This window comes from Myotis daubentonii, chromosome 3 (genome assembly GCF_963259705.1).
Source record: "Myotis daubentonii chromosome 3, mMyoDau2.1, whole genome shotgun sequence".
NCBI lineage: Eukaryota > Metazoa > Chordata > Mammalia > Chiroptera > Vespertilionidae > Myotis > Myotis daubentonii.
This window is the reverse complement of record NC_081842.1, coordinates 107959754-107981815: the sequence shown is the minus strand read 5'-3', so window position 1 is coordinate 107981815 and position 22062 is coordinate 107959754. Positions and strand designations below refer to the sequence as shown.

General features: G+C 42.9%; 1 pseudogene; it reads left to right on the top strand.

Annotated features, from left to right (window-relative positions):
- The first annotated feature begins 21191 nt into the window (after positions 1-21191).
- LOC132232145 (small nucleolar RNA SNORA16B/SNORA16A family) lies at positions 21192-21312 on the top strand (annotated as a pseudogene).
- Positions 21313-22062: the final 750 nt, after the last annotated feature.

The window sequence follows — 22062 nt, the reverse complement described above, 5'->3', positions numbered from 1 at the left end:
AAAACTTAGAGATTCTGCAAAATCCATAGAACATATTTGTTTGATTGTTTGGTTGGTTTGGGGCTTCTTTGGTTTACTTTTTGTTTTGAGTGTGTGTGTGTGTTTTTTTTCTCTTTTTGGTAGAGAACGGTGATGTTGCAACATTGTCTCATGTGCTAACATGAATTATGAGAGTTCCCTCTGTGCAGGCCAGTATTTTTTTTCCTCATCCCAGTAGTTTGTTAATGTGATGAATGAGATAAACAGTCTACACAAAAAAGAAGACTGAGCCTGGCTGGCGTGGCTCAGTGGTTGAGCATGGACCTATGAAACAGGAGGTCCTGGTTTGATTCCTGGTCAGGGCACATGCCTGAGCTGCAGGCTCATTCCCCAGTAAGGGGCATGCAGGAGGCAGCTGATCAATGATTTTTTTGATCAATGAAACTCTTTCATCATTGATGTTTCTATCTCTCTCACCCTCTCCCTTTCTCTCTGAAATTAATAAAACTATATTTTTAAAAAGAAAGAAAGAAGACTGACCTCAGAAATAGGCTTTGGAAATGTCAGGCCCTATTTATTACTGGAAACCCAGAAGAAACCTACACGTAACCAAGAATAACTGGAAGGAGGCCAAAGGCACAGATGCTAAAAAATACTGAAGATTCTCCTTCAGGCTTCAGTTTCTTTATTTTTTTTCTGCACATTTCATAGATAAGACCCAGGATTTGGCTAAGCACTGCTAGTTAAGAATGTTGAGCTCATCTGTCTTGGCTCATGCTTCAGATTTCCCTCAAACTCTCAAACAAGCAACATCTGGATTCAGCGAGCCCCATACTTCTCACTAAGTGGCCCTGGGCTTGGCACTAGCAGAAGCTGGCCTTGGTTCATAGCTTGGCTTTGCCTGGGGATCTCCAAACCCAGCACAAGAAGCAGTCATCTTCAGACCACTTTATAGCTTATGCAGGGTGGCTCCTGGAAGAACACAGGCAGTGGCTGACCTTGGCCTGCACCTCCAGGGAGGCCCCAGAGCCAGCACACCCAGGAGACAGCTTGCAATACATCAAAATACCACCAAACCACCTCCACAAGTGCCACACTCAAGGAGTGGACTCAATAGGGATCAGAGCCCTGCTGAAATAAGTCCTCTTCTAAGCAATAGGCCCCTGAACAGCTGATTCTCACAATGGTCAGAGTTTTGTGGTCAGTGGTCATAGCCAGTCCTTGCAGTTGATCGGCCTAAGGGTAAATCTCTCCCATTGATGTGCCAACAGCAATCAAGGCTGAACTACAACAGGGGAGTATATAGCCCACACAAGGAGAGGGTAGCACCTCAAAGTACCCAGCTGGGATGATAGGGGAGGCTGTGCCACTGGACCCTACTACATTAAGCCACACTACCTGGAAGACAGACATAGGAGCTCTACCTAATACATAGAAACAAACACAGGGAGGCTACCAAAATGAGGAGACAAAGAAACATGTCCCAAATGAAAGAGCAGAACAAAACCCAGAAAAAGAACTAAACAGAATGGAGACAAGCAATCTACTAGATGCAGAGTTCAAAACATTGGTTATAAGATTACTCAATGAACTTAGTGAAAACCTCAATAGCATAAAATAAAAAACAGTCAGAAATGCAGTATATACTAACTAAAATAAAGAATAATTTACAGGGAATCAACAGTAGAGTATATGAAGCTGAGAATCAAATCAGAAATTTGGAATATAAGGTAGCAAAAAACACCCAATCAGAACAGCAAAATAAATTTAAAAAGCTGAGAATAGTGTAAGTAGCCTCTGGGTCAACTTCAAGCATATCAACATTCACATCATGGGAGTGACAGAGAAGAAGGAGAAGAATTGAAAACCTATTTGAAAAAATAATGTCAGAAAACTTCCCTAGTTTGATGAAGAAAATAGACATACAAGTCCAGGAAGCACAGAGAGTCCCAAACAAGATGAACCCAAAGAGGCCCACACCAAGAAACATCACAATTAAAATGCAAAAGGTTAAAGATAAAGAGAGAATCTTAAAAGCAGCAAGAGAAAAGCAATTAGTTACCTACAAGGGAACTCCCATAAGACTCAGTTAATTTCTCAACAGAAACTTTACAGGCCAGAAGGGATTGGTGAGAAATATTCAAAGTGATGAAAAGCAAGGACCTACAACCAAGCGTACCCTACACAGCAAAGCTATCATTTAGAATCAAATGACAGATAAAGAGCTTCCCAAACAAGAAAAAAGCTGAAGTAGCTCATCATTACCAAACCAGTATTATATGAAATGTTAAAGAGTCTTCTTTAAGAAGATCAAAAATATGAACAATAAAAAAATGAACCATAAAATGGCAATAAATACATATCTTTAAATAATCTTACCTAATAATAGACAAACATGTAAATTGACCATACCTTTGCTATGCTAATCAGCCAATCAGGAGAGTATGCAAATTAACCCAACAAAAATGGCGATTAATTTGCATACATAGGCTCCAAGCTGCCGCAGCAAAGCCTGACGGCTCCGGGTCGGAGCACCGAAGCCTGACGGAAGCCCTGTGTGTTTATGTCTCCCGTCAGGCCCCAGCAGCCCCAAGCCCCGCCACCTCAGTGCTGGGGCACTGGGGGCTTGATCGGAGACACAAACCAGCAGGCCCAAGGCCCACTACCTTGGTGCTGGGGCTGCTGGGGGGATCAGAGACACAAACCTGCAGGCCCGGCACCCAGCAGACCCAAGGCCAGCCACCGCAGTGCTGGGGCTGCTGGGGGTATCAGAGACACAAACCTGCAGGCTCGGCACCCAGCAGACCCAAGGCCAGCCACCGCAGTGCTGGGGCTGCTGGAGGCCGGATGAGAGACACAAACACACAGGAGGGCCCTGCATCCAGCAGAACCAAGCCCCACCACCGTGGTGCTGGGGCTGCTGGGGGGATCAGAGACACAAACCTGCAGGGGGGCCCTAAACCCAGCAGCACCAAGCCTCACCACCACAGTGCTGGGGCTGCTGGGGGCAGGATTGGAGACACAAACCCACAGGAGGGGCCGGCACCCAGCAGCCCCAAGGCCCACCACCTCGGCGCTGGGGCTGCTGAGGGCAGGATCGGAGACATAAACCCTGTGAGCCCTGCACAAGACAGGTGCTCCGCTCCAGGCGAAGTGCTTTCCCTCCAACCCCGCTCTACCTGGGAGTCCAGCGGAGGGCACTCTCCCTGGGAACCCGGAAATCCGCCTCTGGGGCGACTGCGCAGCAGCCACACCTGGCAAGCCACGGAGAAGGTGACCTACCCATGCGGATGTGTACACTGGCGGAGGCCACGCAGCTGCCATAGTTGAAGTCGTCCTTGATGTAAGAGCAGGGGTAGCAGGGATCAGAGTCGGCCAGGTTGGCAATGGAACCCCAGCTCCCCACCAAATGACTAGAGCACACGGTCCTCAGTCACTTCCTGAGCAGCAGTCAGCCCTGACCGGGGATCAAACCCGAAACCTAAGTAGGTGCCCTGGCAGAATAGAACCCAAACCTTTGCTGTGGCAGAGGAGCTTGGATCCACAGCAGGGGCCAGGGCAGCCAGAGGGGTTTTGTTGAGGGGCCCTAACAGACAGAGCACAGCACAATGGGTTAGAACAGCCGTGGGCAAACTACGGCCCACGGGCCGGATCTGGCCCATTTGAAATGAATAAAACTAAAAAAAAAAAAAAAAAGACCGTACCCTTTTATGTAATGATGTTTACTTTGAATTTATATTAGTTCACACAAACACTCCATCCATGCTTTTGTTCCAGCCCTCCGGTCCAGTTTAAGAACCCATTGTGGCCCTCGAGTCAAAAAGTTTGCCCACCCCTGGTTTAGAACCTCGTCCCGATATAGCAAGGTTGCCGGTTGGATCCTGTACAGGGCACAGACAAGAAGCAACCAAAGAGAGCATAATAAGCTGAACAACACACTGGTGTTTCTCTCGCTCCCTTCCTCTCTCTAAAATAATCAATCAATAAAAATTAAAATAAAAAATAAACCCTCTGGCTTGCAGTGTTGCTTAAAAAGTTAGAAAGTCAAGTCCCATCCCTTCCCACTCATTCAACAAATACTTCATGTGCTCCTTCAATAATCACACTGGGGATGGGTGTTTGTTGGTTTGTTTTGGTTAATCCTGACCTGAGGACATTTTTGCATTGATTTTTTTTTTTTTTTTTTTTTGAGAGTGGAAGGGAGGGAGAAAGACAGAAACTAATGTGAGAGACATCAATTGGTTGCCTCTTGCTGAATCCCCCACCAAGGCCCGGATTGAGCCTGCAACCCAGGTACGTGCCCTTGATTGGAATCCAACCAGATACCCTTCAGTCCGCCTGCAGAAGCACTATCCATTCAACCAAACCAGCATTTTTTTTTTCTTTTTAAATCCTCCCCTAAGGATATGTTTTTTTCATTGATTCTAGAGAGAGAGGAAGGGAGAGAGAAAGTTCCCCAAGCATTCTGACAGGGATGGAACCCACAACCTGTGTATGTGCCCTCACCTGGAATTGAACCCATTACCCTTTGGTGCATGGGAGGACACTCTAACTACTGATCCACACTGACCAGGGTCTGGAGGTACACTTAAAAAAAATTTTTCAGATCTGCCCTGGCCAGGTGGCTCAATTGGTCAGAGTCTCAACCTGTACACCAAAGAATTTCCTGTTGGATTCTAGGTTAGGGCACATACTTAGGTTTAGGTTAGATCCCAGTGGGTCAGCAGGTGCAGAGGCAGCCTACTGGTATTTCTCTGTCACATGGATGTTTCTCTCTCTAAAAATCAATTTTAAAAACATCCTCAGGTGAGAATTAAATTTTATATATATATATATATATATATATATATATATATATATATATATATATATACATATATATATATTACAAATTTTTCAGATCTAAAATTTTATTTGGTTCTTTTTTAAATTTTATTTTTCATTTACAGTTCACATTCAATATCCTATCCTATATAATGAAACCTTCATATGCAAATTGACCAAATGGTGGAATGACTGGTGGTTATGAACTGACCACTAAGGGGCAGATGCTCAATGCAGGAGCTGTCCCCTGGTGGTCAGTGTGTTTCCACAGGGGGAGTGCTACTCAGCCAGAAGTGGGGCTCACAGCTGGCGAGTGCAGCGGCGGTGGCGGGAGCATTCACAGCAACACTAAGGAGCAGCAAGCCGAGCGGTAGGAAGCAGCAAGCAGGTGGGTGGTAAGGAGGGAGGGCTCCCAGACTGCGAGAGGGCACAGGACGGGATAAGGGACCCCTCCCAATCCCAAGTGCACGAATTTTGAGCACCGGGCCTCTAGTCCTATCTAATAAAGAGGTAATATGCAAATCAACCATCACTCCAACACATAAGATGGCCGCCACAAGATGGCCAGCAGGAGAAGGCAGTTGTGGGCAATCAGGTCAGCAGGGGAGGACAGTTGGGAGGGACTAGGCCTGCAGGGGAGGGCAGTTGGGGGTGACCAGGCCTGCAGGGAAGGGCAGTTAGGGGCAACCAGGCTGGCAGGGGAGGGCAATTAGAGGCAATCAGGCTGGCAGGGGAGCAGTTAAATGATCAGGCTGGCAGGCAGAAGCGGTTAGGGGCAATCAGGCAGGCAAGCAGGCGAGCAGTTGAGAGCCAGCAGTCCTGGGTTGTGAGAGGGAAGTTGGGCATCCCTCGCAGGTTCTAGATTGGACAGGTTGCAGGCTGGGCTTAGGGACACACTCCCTCCCCCCCCCCCCGCATGAATTTTGTGCACCAGGCCTCTAGTTGAATACAAAAGCAAAGTAGATGAGCAAGCAGATTCATAGATACAGAGAACATTTTGACAGTTGACAGACGGGAGGGGGTTTGGGTATGTGCAAAAAAAGTGGGGGGATTAAGAAGTACAAATTGGTTGTTACAGAATAGTCATGAAGATGTAAAGTACAGCATAGGGAATATAGTCAATATTCTAATAACTATGTATGGTGTTAGATGGGTACTAGATTTATTGGGATGATCACTTATTAAGTTATATAATCTAACCACTGGGATGTACATCTAAAATTAATATAACAATGTACATCAACTATAATTGAAAATAAAAATGATAAAATATTTTATTTAAGAAAAGATTGTTGAGCACATCAGAAAAATTGGAATAAAAGAAATCAAGATTTGTTAATTTTTTAAAACAGTATTTTTTCTTATACCCTTAAGCTAGATGTTCACCAGACTCAAAGTTGGTGGCCAGACTGAAGACTCAAAAATTTTTGCCTTTAATTTTCTTAAACAAAATGCTCCTGTCCATGTGGCATTTTAGAATTATTAACAACTAGAGGCCCAGTGCATGAAATTCGTGCACAGGGGGGGAGGGGGATAGTCCCTCAGCCCGGCCTGCACCCTCTCCAATACAGGACCCCTCGGGGGATGTCCTACTGCCTCTCCTAATCTGGGACCACTGGCTCCTAACCACTCACCTGCCTGCCTGCCTGATCACCCCTAACCACCTTTGCCTGCCTTCCTGATTGCCCTTAACTGCTCTCCTGCTGGCCTGATCACCCCTAACTGCCTCTGTCTCTCCCTGTATCCGGGACCCAGGATTCCCTCCTCTGGCTGGCCGCAGGCATCCAGGACCCAGGCTAGCTTCACCCGGGCCAGCTGCAGCCTCAGGGGACCATGGGTGGGTGGCTTCACCCAGTCTGCAGCCACAGGTGCCTGGGACTGCAGGGCATGCAGCTTGTCCCTGTCCTGGGCCACAGGTGCAAGTGCTGGCACCCAGGAACATGGGGATCATGGGGCGTGTGGCTTCTCCCTCTCCTGGGCCATAGGCACAGGTGCAGCCACTGGTGCCCGGGACCGCAGGGCAAGTGGCTTGTCTCTCTCCCGGGCTGCAGCCTGGCTGGTGCCCATTCCTCTCTCGAGAGCTCATTTGTGCCTGGCTGGTCCCCATTCCTCTTTCCCCAGTGTTGAGTGTCTGAGCCGTTATGGCATGATGGCGTGAGGGCATGATGATGTGAGGGCGTGATGACCATTTGCATATTAGCTCTTTATTATATAGGACTAGTGATCCAGTGCATGAAATTCATGCACATTAAAAGTGAATTAGAGGAAATATTTTAATATTGCTATTTGCCCTTTCTCTATAATACAAGTGTCAGAGATTAAAGAAAATTAGTAAAATGTATTTGAAAATCTTCTTCCTGTCAGAGTCTGAGGCAAGCCACGGGAACCAGAGTCAAGTCCCCGCCCACCCGTGTGCACCTCAAAATTGCATGAGACCCAGACCCGGCTGGCCCCAACCCCATTGGGCTAGATCCAGACCTGGCCAGCCCCACCTTCATCAAGCCCCGCATGGTGGGGGGCGCAGCCTCAGGTCCCCCAGACTGGCGCTGGGGTGGGGGGCATGGCCTCAGGTCCTCCAGCCCAGCACCAGGGCAGGGGGCATGGCCTGATGCCCCCCAGCCCGGCACCAGGGCAAGGGGTGCAGCCTGAGGTCCCCTGTCAAGCCCCACTGGGCAGGAGATGCAGCCTCAGGTCCCACAGCCCAGTGCCGAGGCGTTGGGCGAAGCCTCAAGTCTCCTGACCCAGTGCCGGGGGCGGGGGTCACCGCCTGAGGTCCCCCGACCCAGTGCTGGTGTGAAGGGTGCTGCCTGAGGTCCCTCATCAAGCCCTGCCAGTCAGGGGGCATGGCCTGAGGTCCCCTGGCCTGTTGCCTGGGCAGGGGATGCAGCCTGAGGTCCCCTGTCAAGCCCCACCATGCAAGGGAGCGCAACGTCAGGTCCCCTGCCCCAGCCCAGCACCACACAGCCTCAGGTCCCTGCTGATTGCTCATTAAGGCTCGTTACGGGAGCTCGGCCTCCACTGTTGGTGCAGCCATCTTGTTACAGCATGATGGTCAATTTGCATATTTCCTCTTTATTAGGTAGGATAAGATAAATCCCATGTCAAAAGAAGTTAAGAAAATCATAGTTCCAGCTCTCCCTTTGAGCTATTCACAGATCAGCAATTCATTTCTAAGGGAAGATGCAAATGAGCAGATAGGACACCAGCTAATGTGTCCAGGTCCGTAAAAATGAATTTGTGCCCATGTTGAGAAAGACTCTGCATGCCCATTCCACATCTCAAGCCATCATTCAGCATCTGCATTTAGTAAAGTAGCCAAGGGCTGAAATACATAAGTAGACGAACCAGTCCTGATAACAGTCCAATGTGTGAGTAAATCAATTCTTTCATTTTGCATGAGGTCCTCCTCCAACATATAAAATCTTGTAGTTTCAGTAGACAGTTGTCTTATCATGCATTTTTTGGCATAAATATTGTTCTTGTGTGTTCCAAGTGCTGCTGGTATCAGATTGCTCAAGTTAATTTGATATTTCAGTCAAATGAAATACAATTTCTGAAGCTTGGTTCAATGTTCAGGGTGATTGGTACATGCAAACAAAGCTGAAGGCTGATGAAAAGAAGGGTCCGAGTACTTCAACCCTTCCTCTCTCTTTGTCATTGACAAAGTAAGTTAGATTGCACAACATAGACGTGAATTTAACCATTTTTTTTTAACAATCCACTAAAAGGCACTAGAGAGAAAAGGAGAAACTTTATTCAATAAAACAGTTTCCAAAATGGGAAACTGAAAGTGTGCCCCTTTAAGATAAAGGAGAGATCATCTTTTATAGAAAAAGTTCCCACCCAAATTTCCCACCAAGGTCCACTTAATGCAAATTAAGACTTCAACTATGAATATTTTGGATCTGTTGATAAAGATGCAAATAAAAGTACGTTTTGTGTACTTTTGATTGGTCAGTGGTAATATGATAATGATGGAACAAGGATTTAGAAGCACCTTTGATAGAAATGTTGTAATAAGCAATATTGTACACCCCTAAAACAAATTTTTTAGATGTTAAAGCCTCAGCAAAAAATAGAAAGTCTTAGCAAAGAAATAGAAGATACAAAGAAGAACCAAATGGAAATTTTATAACTGAAAAATAATCAAAATTTAAAAAGTGAATTATCTAAACAGCAGAATGGAGGGGCAAGGGGAAGAACCAGAGAAATAGAAGCTAGAACAATAGAACTTACCCAATCTGGAAAAAAAAAAAAAAACTATAAAAATTAAATCAACAGAACCTCAGGCCTGGGGCACTATTACAGAAGATTTTTAACATTAGAGTCACCAGAGGCCCCAAAGGAGAGGAAAAAGAAGGCAGAGCTGAAAAAGTACCGAAAGAAATAATGGCATAATGGCTTTAAACTTTTATATTTGGCAAGAGTCATAAAGTTACAGATTAAAAAAACTGGGAAAACCCCAAACAGGATAACTTATAGAAATTTATGCAGAAACACAGCATTAAACTTCTGAAAATTAAAGACAAAGAAAAAATCTTGAAAGTAGCCAGGGAAAGACAATACCCTACCTATGCAAAAACTAATTACAAACAGCAGATTTCTCTTGGGAAACCACAGAGCCAGGGGAAGAGGCACAGTATTTTTCAAGTGCCGAAAGAAAAGAACTGTCAGTCTAGAATCCTATGCCCAGTGCAAATGCCCTTCAGAAATGAAGGGGAACTTAAGGCATCATCAAATGAAGTAAAACTGAGAGAATTTGTCCACAGCAGACCTACACTAAAAGAATGGCTATAAGAGCATCTCTAAACAGAAGGAAAATGATGAAAGGAGGAACACTGGAACCTCATAATAGGGAAATAAAACACACGTAAGCAAAAATATAGTAAATGCAATAGCTTTTCCTTCTCTAGACCATGCCTACAGAGGGGTATATAACCAGACAGTCTGATCGACCCAGCAGCGCATAGCTCTCCTGTTGCCAGAGCGTGAGGACCTGCAGGTTCCCAGCACGAAACTCTGCCCAAATTAACTGTCAATCTACGAAAGAGCCAGCAGCCAAGGGCGCCGTCTACCACTTTGTGTGTATCAGGGAGCATCGCTGGGTGGATCCTTCCCAGCGCCTGAGACCCATCAGGAAATGGTAAATAAACCCCCTGTGTGCTTGCACCTAACCTGTTTGTCTGTTGTAATTTCTCCGGCTCGGCTCAGATCATGGTGCTATCTCTGTGAAAGTGTCTGACCAGAAGGTATTGACACAAGCCTCAAGCGGATGGTCCAGACCACCTGTGCATGTCCCACTTAGGAGCAGCACCTACATGGGAACCCCCCCGCACCTCGACATCGGTGACGGGCCTTAAATATATAAGAAATAGAAGCTATTTGGGACACAACTGTTGAAGGAAAAATTATTACACTATCTAATGTGGTTCCAAATGTATGTAGAGGACATAGTTCAGACAATTATAAATGGGGGATGGTAAAATGACAACAGCAGTGGACTGTGAGAGGTTATGTTACATAATGCAATGCCTAGAGCAATTGCTAAAAACAGCTAGACAATATGATGCACTCATAAACACTATACATAAATAAAATGTAATTTTAAAAATGTTTTATAATGCACAGAAGTCAGGGGAAATAGAACAGATGAAAAACAGAACAAAGGACAAAAAAGAAAAAGAAAACCTAACATATCAATAATTACATTAAACACTGTATTATTTTTTTTGTTGCTGTAACAAATTACCACAAATTTGGCATCATTAACAACAGAAATTCATTGTTACAATTCTGTAGGTCAGATCCTGACATAGGTTTCACTAGTCTAAAAGCACAGAGTCAGCAAGTCTTCATTCTTTTCTGTAGACTGTGTAGGATCCACTGCCTTGCCTTTTCCAGCTTCGAGAGGCTGCTTGCATTCCTTGGCTTGTGGTTCACTCCTCCATCTTCATGGTAAGTCACATCCTTCTCACTGTGCATGACTCTGAGCCCTTCTGCCTCCTCTTCCACTTTTAAGGACCCATGTGTTTACATTGTTAGTACTCAGGTAATTGAAGTATCCAAAGCCAGCTGATTAACACCTTTAATTACATCTGATACCTTAATTCTCTTTGCCATGTAAGGCAACATATTCACAGGTTTTGGGAATTAGTATGTGGACATCTGTGTGGAGGCATTATTCTTCCTACTTGAAATGTAAATGGTCCAGATGTTCCAAATAAAAGACAGAAAGTGACAGAGTGGTATAAAAAAAAAATGACCCAACTGAAACAGGAATTTTAGGGGTAAAATAGGACAGGTTTAGGAAATTTTAGAAATTTTGGAAATTAAGGGAACCATGGAGGAAAGCACCTGGTTGCAGATCAGCGGAAGGTATATTTCCATAGAATGAGGAAGCTGGGAACCGCAAAAGATCTATATTTACAAAATAAAGAGAAGGAAGCCCTTCATTCATAGGGAGAAGAAGAAAGCCCAAAGGGAATGGAAAAACAATAAGGAGAGAGGTGAGGTGAACCTTACATATCCCATGTGAGATTTCACCTTTGAGCCCAGGAGTTACTACAGTAACCAGTCTAAGGGAATAGTGACCAATCAGAGGGGATATCAAGGCACCAGAATCTGTAGCCTTTATAAGCCATAAGGAAAAGAAACTCAGTGGGACCCTTTCCCCCCCTCCCTACCTGGGAGTCCATTCTGTGGGACTCTTTCCCTCTCCCCATGGGGGAGTCTGTACTTGTTCTTCAATAAATTTCCACATTTGCTATACCACCTTCTGTCTGTGGATTCATTCTTCAATTCCAGTGAACAAGAATCTGGGTTCCAGCCCAAAAATTCCATATCACAACTATATGCTGTCTATAAGGAACTCACTTCAAATATAATCATATGGGCAAGATGAAAGTAAAAGGTTGGAAAAAGATATATCATACAAACATTAATCAAAAGAAAATAAGAGTGGCTATGCTAATATCAAAGGAAGTGGACTTCAGAGCACAGAAAATAAGCAGAGACAGAGACACATTAAATATAGAGAAAAGGATCGATCCACCGAGAAGATGTGGAGATCCTAAATGTGTGTGCACCAAACAGTAGAGCCACAAAATATGTGAATGGAATGGAGAATGAAAACGAGAAATAGACAGCTTAAAAATTATAATTGGAGACTCCAACACCCCTCTGTCAATACCTGATATAAAAAAATAGGCAGAAAATCAGTAAAAATATTGAACTCTAAAAGCTTCTGATATACATAGAACAAAAGAACAACAGCAGCAAAGCACACATTTTTCCCCAGTGCCCACCAAACATGTATCAAGATAGTCTATATCCTGGATCATAAAATGAATCTTAACAAATTTAAAAGCATTGAAATCATACCTAGAGTGTTATATAGACTAAATGGTGTCTCCAGAAAGTCATATATTGAAGCCTTATCTCCCTCAATGTGACTGTATTTGGAGATTGGACCTTTCAAGAATTTTTTTTTTTTTTTTTTTTTACCAATCAGAAAGGATATATGCACCCCTATGTTCATAGCAGCACAATTCACCATAGCTAAGATCTGGAAACAGCCTAAGTGCCCATCAGTAGATGAATGGATTAGAAAACTGTGGTATATCTACACGGTGGAATACTATGCTGCTGTAAAAAGGAAGGAACTCTTACCATTTGCAACGTCATGGATGGAACTGGAGAGCATTATGCTAAGTGAAATAAGCCAGTCAATGAAGGAAAAATACCACATGATCTCACTCATTCATGGACAGTAGAGACCATTATAAACTTTTGAACAATAATAGATACAGAGGCAGAGCTGCCTCAAACAGATTGTCAAACTGCAGCGGGAAGGCCGGGGAGGGTTGGGGGGCAGGAGGTAGGGGGGTAAGAGATCAACTAAAGGACTTGTATGCATGCATATAAGCATAACCAATGGACATAAGACACTGGGTGATAGGGGAGGCTAGGGGACTGTCTAGGGCGGGGGGATAAAATGGATACATATGTAATACCCTTTGTAATACTTTAAGCAATAAAAAATAAATAAATAAATAAATAAATAAATAAATAAATAAGAAAAAATAAAATGGCACTTTAAAAAATGGTAAAATGGTAGCAGTAATAATACTGGTTAAAAATAAGAAGGTAGTAATTAAAAGGGTAAAATCAGGTGATGGAAAAAGAAGAAAAGAAAAATAAAAGAACAGAAAAAAAAGAATGAAAAAAAATTGGTTTCTTAGTTAAAAAGTGAAAAAAGAAAAAAAATTGCAGTAGTGAAGGTCCTTCGTTTCTTCTATTCTTCAGTGTGGCTCGCCTTAGACCTTCCAGGTATTCAGGAGAGTGTTGAGTTTCCCTGCGATATACTGTTCCTCTGTGTTGTAAACCACAGTCCTTATTTTAAAGCATCCCGCATTTATTTCCCAGACTGCCTTATTTGTGTTTAGCAAAGAGTCAGTTTGTGGGTCAGCCTCTGGGTGGCAGTGTTCTGGGGTTGGCCTCTGAGGCTATAGGGCCTCTCTGTCCAGTGGAAGTTCACTGCCCAGAGCTGACTGCGTAATAGTTAGTTACCGGCGCTATGTTGTTGCTGGGATTGAAAATCCCCCTATAGGCCAGACCCTGTTAACTCCCAGGGACTGATCAGGTTATCTTAATCCTTGATCTCGTACAGGGTGGAATCTGGGTGTGGCTGTGCTCCTTGCCTGGTGGCTGGGGGGAGGAGTCTCACTCTCAGGAGAGGGTGGCTGCCCCAGTCCTGGGCTCAGGGGTGTCTCAGCACTCAATTCACTACCACCTCTCCCGGCTCCCCCTCTTTCCCCAGTCTCTCCCCAGATTCCACTCCTCAGCACACTCTCCCTCTCTTCAGCACAGGTGAGTGTCTGTATCCGAAATGTCCCATGAACAGGATTCAGTGAAAACAAACAAACAAATGCCGGCCGCGGAAACGGGGAAGGCTTGGTTTCTGTAAGCTTCTTCTCTTACCGGGACTGCATGGTCAGGTCAGCTCTTCAGGCTGCCCCCTTTAGGCTCAGTCCTCCGTGATCACAGAACCCAGCTCTCAATTTCCCTGGCGGCGCCAGGAATCCCGCGGTTCTCCTTTCCCCAGTCAGGGGCTGTGCCTGTCCCAAGGGACGCGGCTGTCTGCCACGCGGTCTCCCTCCGACTCTCTGGGCTCAGAGGTCTGGCAAACTTTCCTGCCCAAATCCCTGGTTGTTTTTTTTTACCTTTCCAGGGGAGTTCTGCTCTTCCCGGCTGCAAACCCTCTCACCAGCTGAGCAATTTCGCCAATTCGGTGTGAGTGTTACTAGCTTCAGCTGCTCGCTCCATTTGCTCCGGGACACGACCTGGGACACGTCTGCCTATATTGCCGCCATCTTGGTTCTCCAAGAATTAATGAACATTGAATGTGATCATGAGAGTGAGGCCCTAACCCAATATGACTGATATTCTTATGAGAAAGAGGTGCCAAGGATATAGGTGTGCAGAGGAAAAGCCACATTAGAGGTGACTGTCTGCAGGCTAAGGAGATAAGCCTCAGGAGAAACTGGCGCTGCCAGTACTGACATTTTACTTGCAGCCTCCTGAAATGTGAGAATAAGTTTCTGTTGTTAAAGCCCCCAAGCCTGTGGTGCTATGTTGGGGCAGTGCTAGCAAGCTAACCGTATGTTCTCTGACCACAGGGAAGTTGCACTTGAAATCAACAACAAAGAGTAACAGGAAAATCTCCAAACTCCTGGAAACTAAACAACATACTTCTAAATAATCCATGGATCAAAGAAGAAGTCTCAGGGAAATAATTTTTTAAAAAAATACATTAAACTGAATGATAATGAAAATATATAAAAATCTTCAGGATATAGATAAAATAGTGTCAAGAGACAAATTTATAGCACTAAGTGTGTACATTAGTAAAAAGGAAAATTCTCAAATCACTAATCTAAGCTCTCTCTTTAAGAACTAGGAACAGAAAAGTAAAAAAACAAAGCATTCACAAGGAAGGAAATCATAAAGAAAAAGAAAAATATAGCCCCAGCTCTCTAGAAGTTGATAGCTTATATTTAGAGAGATAATATGTATACTCAAGAGAAAACAATGCAGAACCAGACCCTCGAATGGGCAACAGGGATCCACGTCTCCTCTATCTTTGAGGCTCCCAGTATTATAAAATAATAATAATAATAATAATGCCAAATCAGAGTTTTGGTATTGTGGTATATTTTAAAGCTTTATATTTAGTAAATTGATCCTTATAAGACAAAAAATGCAGTAATGCTATTATTCATAAGATAATGACATAATTTATAAACATATAACTTTAGAGTCTACTTCTAAGGGTCCATGAATGGGACAACAAAGTAAACCTCTATAATATAATGTATTCTTCATTAAGCCTCATAAAACATAATATTAAACACCAATTATTCTACTCCAATATTTCTATGGAAAATGTCTCACCCCTTAATAAGCCGTTGAAGGTCACATTTTTTCCTTTGCTGCTAATTGAGTATTTGCAAAAGTCTGCACACAGCTAAAAGAGTCTACCATTTGTGATACTGTCATAAAGCCATGTTCTGAAATTGCATCAATCTTCTTGAGTATGACAGTCATATCTGTTACACATAAAAATGTCAGTGTGCCTGTTAGGCAAATTGAGCAGATAAATACCCAATTGCCCAATACAAATGCGCAAAATGAATCCAAAAATAGTATCACAAGTGTACTGTGGTAGAACCTAATAGAATTATCCTGGAGGGAAACCCAGGGAATCTGACTGTGTAAACCAGAAATGTATGGTCTACTTCTACTATCCCATCTGCCATTGATTGCTCTGGGGACATGTAGACACCGTGGTGACCACTTTTGCCATTGGTTCAATGTGTTTCAGAACCACATGGGAACAGATTCAAGTGGGTCAAGGTAAAAAGTACTATCAGATCAGAGGTAGCAATGAAAACCTGCTGTCCTAGCTAAATGTCCACTTGCCTGGCAAGAAGTCAGCCTGCCCTGCCCTACTCAGATTCAAGTTTAGAGGCCAAATGTGCCTACTTCAAGTTACAGGCAATTTCAAGAGTCCCATTTTTCTAAACTGGCAGGCTCACCGATGGGCACAAGCCCCTGCAGGTACAGTGAGCACTTCATGTTTGGTTTATGGGGCGGAATCAGGGTGCAATAGATTGCGCCATTTAAGTCCCTGTTCAATTGCCCATGAGTCATGTCATCTTGAGCCAGTCACTTCATCTCTCTGAGCCTCAGTTCAATCATTTGTCAAACAGGGAACTGCTCAACATCAAGGTCATTGGAAAGAAATAATACAGTAATGTATGGCAAGTGTGTGGCAGATATCAAGCCCTTAATAGTATTAGTAATATTGATAGCTGTCTATTTCAAGCATGAGAGCCAGAAAAGAGATTCAAAGGAGAGCATCTTCCTGGTTCCTCAACTTGAAAAAGAGGAAGAATAAGATGTCCATGACTGAGTGGAATTAAAGAGCTTAAGGTTGAACCCTGGATTACAAACTGCTGCTGTCACTCTGAGTTTCTAGTTGAATTACTATCCCCATTGTCCTTTCCAGTTCCAATAAAATGAAATTACTCCCTCGTAAGTTGCTCACCACTCAAAATCAATAGTATTGCCATTGAACAGAAAACCTCTGAAAGGCTGGGAACCACCATCAAAACTTGAGCTTTACTCTGCTTATGCCAAAGCTCATGACCCCTTCTCTATACTACACTGCTTTCCAATATCAGCACCAGTTCTTCTGAAAGTGACTCAAGTATCATTAATACCTAATATTTGCTAAGTAATGACAATGAGTCAGCCACTGCCATACATTAAATTACATGATTCTTACAACAATCCTATGGAATAGCTGCTGTTGGCATCCTCGTAACACAAATGTGGAAACTGAGACCCGAAAAGCAAAGCAACCTGCCCAGCATCAAATGGCTGGTGTGTGTCAGGGCTCAGATTTAAATCCAGACAGCCAAGCTTTACCCTTGGTGCTCTTGAGAGTTACATGAGACGAATGTACCAAAAAGAGTCATGATTCTCAACATTCATCTCAAAAAATTCTTCCCAAGGAGGCTTGGCCAAGAATTATAAACTTTATTAAAGAAGCAAAATGATTTGCCCAAGATCACCCAGCAGTTCGACCAGTGCTTAAACCAGGGATTTATTGATATGAATAATGACACCTACTATTTATGGGTAGCCTACCAGGTGCCAGGCACTGAATTAGGTTGTCTCAGAACAACCCAGCCAAGTAAGTTTTTTTTTTATATATAGATAAGAAAGTTGGAGTCAATAGTTATGTAAATTACATGAGGCCAGGTGGCCAGCAAACTGGCAATTCAGAATTCAAACCCATGTCTTTCTATCTCTAAAGTATGTGGTTTTCCTAAACACCCCAGGTTATTCCCCTGAGCCTCATTCTATTGCTCTCTCCACTATTCTATAATTTCTTACGTTTATCCAAAAAGAAAGGAATTTGTTTCCTAAGATTTTATTTTACAACTAAAGTTTGCACAGGTGTTTTTAAGATGAAACAAAGACATTCCAAGGAACAAAGATAATCTCTAAGATGTTTCCCTTTACCAGATTTTATCAAGCATTATTATTATAAACTAGAGGCCCGGTGCACAAAAATTTGTGCACTTGGGGGGCATCCCTCAGTCCAGCCTGCCCCCTCTAAAAGTCTGGGAGCCCTCACAGGATGTCCTACTGATGTCCCTGTGGGGAGCGGGCCTAAGCCACAGTCTGGCCTCCCTCTGTGGAAGGCACCTGGCCGATCAGGTATATAGATACTTTCTGAAGGCAGCACAGACTCCTTCTGTATGTTCATTTTCATTTGTTTATTTTTTTCTTTGATCTCTTTGGTAACCCATTCATTGTTTAATAGCATGCTATTTAGCCTCTATGGATAAATAAGATTGGTGAACCTCTAGCCAGGCTCACCAGGATACAAAAAGAGAGGACCCAAATAAACAAAATCAGAAACAAAAGAGGAGAAGTAACAACTGACCCCACAGGAATACAAAGAATTGTAATAAAGACTATGAATGACTTTACTCCAACAAACAGGACAGCCTGTGCGTAATGGACATATTCCTAGAAAAATACAACCTTCCAAATATCAATCAGAAAGAATCAGAAACCTAAATAGGCCAATAACTACTGATGAAATTGAAACAGTAATAAAAATAAACAAACAAACAAACAAACAACTCTTGGCAAAGAAAACCCTGGTCCAGATGGATTCAGAGGGGAATTTTACCAAATATTCAAAGAAGAACTAGCATCTCTACTCCTCAAACTATTTCAAAAACTTCAAGAGGAAGAAAATTTCCAAACTCTTTCTATGAGGCCAGTATCACCCTAATTCCTAAACCAAATAAAGACATGACAAAGAAAGAGAACTACAGGCCAAATCCCTGATGAACATAGACACTAAAACCTTCAACAAAATTTTAGCAAACCAGATCCAGCATTGCATTAAAAAATCATACATCATGACCAAGTGGGATTTATTCCAGGGATGCAAGGCTGGTACAATATTCATAAATCAAAAAATGTGATACAGCATATAAACAGATTGCAAGGCAAAAATCACATCATATCAATCAATACAGAAAAAGCATTTGACAAAATCCAACACCCTTTTTTGATAAAAATTCTCAGCAAAGTGAGAATAGAGAGAACATACCTCAACAAAATAAAGGCCATATATGACATACCTAGAGCCAACATCATACTCAATGGGCAAAAACTAAAACCATTTCCCCTAAGAACAGGAGCAGAGAGGGATGCCCACTTTCACCACTCTAGTTCAACATAGTTCTGGAAGTCCTGGCCATAGTGATCAGACAAGAAGAAGAAATAAGAGGCATCCAAATTGGAAAGCAGGAAGTAAAACTCTCATTATTCACAGATGACATGATACTGTAGATAACAAATACTAAAGACTCTATAACAAACTACTAGATTTAATAAATGAATTTATAAACATAGCAGGATACAAAATTAACACCCAAAAATACATAGCACTTATATACATCAATAGTGAACTCTTAGAAAGAGAAACTTAAAAAACAATCCCATTTATCATTGCAGCAAAAACTTTAGGATACTTAGGAATAAATGTAAACAAGGAGGTAAAAGACTTGTACTCAGAAAACTACAGGACATTAAAAAAAAAGAAATAAAGGAAGATATAAAGAAGTGGAAGAATATACCATGTTCATGGATTGGTAGACTCAACATCATTAAAATGTCCATACTACCCAAAGCAATCTATAGATAGAATGCAATCCCTATTAAAATACCAATGGTGTATTTCACAGACCTAGAACAAACTCTCCAAAAAATTTATATGGAACCAAAAAAGACCCTGAATAGCTGCAGCAATCTTGAGAAAGAAGAAAAAAGTTGGAGAAATCACAATACCAGATATCAAGTTATAATACAAAGTCACTGTACTCAAAACAGCCTAGTACTGGCACAAGAACAGGCAAATAGAACAATGGAACAGAACAGAGAACCCAGAAATCAGCCCAAGCCATTATAAGCTCAATTAATATTTGACAAAGGAGGCAAGAGCATATATCGGAGCAGAGACAGTCTCTTTAATAAATGGTGTTGAGAAAATTGGACAGGTACATGCAAAAAAATGAAACTAGACCACCAACTTATACCATACACAAGTATAAACTCAAATGGATAAAATGCTTAAATGTAAGAAGTAGAATCATAAAAGTCCTAGAAGAAACCATAGGCAGCAATATCTCAGACATCTCTCATAGCAATATGTTTGCAGATACATCTCTTAGGACAATGGAAACTAAGGTGAAAATAAACAAATGGGACTACCTCAAAATAAAAAGCATCTGCACTGCAAAAGAAACCATCATCAAAATAACAAGAGAGCCCACTACATAGGAGAACGCATTTGCCAATGATACATCTGATATGAGGTTAATCACCAAAATATATAGGGAACTCATACAACTTAACAAAAAGAAAACAAACAATCCAATTAAAAATGGGCAAAGGCCCTAAATAGACACTTTTCCAAAATATACAGAAGGCCAAGGGACATATGAAAAAATATTCAGTCACAAATCATCCAAGAGATGCAAATCAAAATGACAGTGAGATATCACCTCACACCTGTCAGAATGGCTATCATCAACAAATCAACCAACAACAAGTGTTGGCAAGGTTGTGGAGAAAAGGGAACCCTAGTACAGTGCTGGTGGGAATGGAGACTGGTGCAGCCACTATGAAAAACAGTATGGAGTTTCCTCAAAAAATTAAAAGTGGAACTCCCCTTTGACCCAGTCATCCCCTTCTAGGAATATATCCTAAGAAACCAGAAACACTCATAAGAAAGAATATATGCACCCCTATGTTCATAACAGCACAATTTGCAATAGCTAAGACTTATATGCATGCACATAAGCATAACCAATGGACATAAGATACTGGAGGGTAGGGGAGGCCAGGGGATTGTCAAGGGCGGGGGGCGGGGGGAAGAGACATATGTAATACCCTTTGTAATACTTTAAGCAATAATAAATTAATTAATTAATTAATTAATTAATTAATAAAAAGAAAAGAAAAAAAAGACTTAGAAACAGTCTAGGTAAGTTCCCATCAGCAGATGACTGGATTAAAAATAATAAATTAATACATACATACATACAAACTATGGTACATTTGCACAATGGAATACTATGTGGCAATAAAAAAGAGAGAACTCTTACTTGCCATTTGCAACAGCATGGATGGACCTGGAGAATATTATGCTGAGTGAAATAATCTAGTCAGAAAAAGGCAAGTATCACATGATCTCACTCATATGTGGAATCTAGTGAAACAAATAAACTGATGATAAAAATAGACCTAGAGACATAGAAGCATGAACAGACTGTTGAACCTCAGAGGGAAGACAGGGGAAGGTGGGGGCGAAGAGAACAACCAGTGAACTTATATGCATATATGCATAACCCATGGACACAAACAATGGGGTGGTGAGGGTGTGGGTGGGGGGAGTTCAGAAGGAGACTGGAAGAGATTACTGAGGGTAAAAGGAGGACCCATGTAATACTTTCAACAATAAAGATTTTATTTAAATAAATAAATAATAAATAAATAAATAAATAAATAAATAAATACATTTTAAAAATTTAAAAAGAAAACAGTGGGGGGCGTTTAGAGTTAGGGATTTGCAAGGACCTTCCATTGGTTCAGTGTTTCATCTTAAGAAGGCACATAAAAATGTTAAAGTAGATAATGTAGAAAATAAACAAGAAACCCAAATTAGTAGAAGAAAAAGTGAGAAATAACAAAAACATAATCAATCTCCTAGAAAGCAGGTTAAAAAAATAATGCCATGTGGCCCTTATCGAAGCTGCAGCTGCTTCAGTCAAAAAGGAGCCCAGAGTGGCAGTTTTCCTTGACGGTCGCCATTCTGTTTGCTGTAACCGATCTGCAACATTTCAGGAAAAGACAATTTTCATGGGAAAAAAAAATAATAATAATGCCATGGAAACTGAATAAGTATGATTTAAAAAATAAAAGTCAACAAACCAAAATAAACATCCTTGGATATATATATATATACTAGAGGCCCGGTGCACAAAAATTTGTGCACTCGGGGGGGGGGGGAGGGGGGTCCCTCAGCCCAGCCTGTGCCCTCTCCCAGTCTGGGACCCCTCGGGAGATAACGACCTGCTGGCTTAGGCCCGCTCCCGGGTGGCAGAGGGCAGGCCCAATCCCTAGGTGCAGCCCCTGGTCGGGCTCAGAGCAGGGGTGATTGTGGAGTTGGGGCACCGTCCCCTGTCATGCACAGAGCAGGGCGATCGGGAGGTTGTGATGCCACCCTCAGTCACGCTCAGGGTAGAGCCGATTGGGGGGTTGGGGCACCGTCCCCTCTCACACTCAAGGAAGTGTCGATGGGGAGGTTATGGCTCTACCCCGTCACACACAGAGCAGGGCTCACGCTGATCCCGGTGCTGGGAGGCATATTACCCTTTTACTATATAGGATAGAGGCCTGGTGCACCGGTGGGGGCAGGCTGGTTTGCCCTGAAGGGTGTCCTGGATCAGGGTGGGGGTCCCCACTGGGGTGCCTGGCCAGCCTGGGTGAGGGGATGATGGCTGTTTGCAGCTGGTCACACACCCTTCAGGGTGGGGGTCCCCACTGGGGTTCCTGGCCAGTCTGGGTAAGGGTCTGAGGGCTGTTTTCAGGCTGGGGGTGACTGAA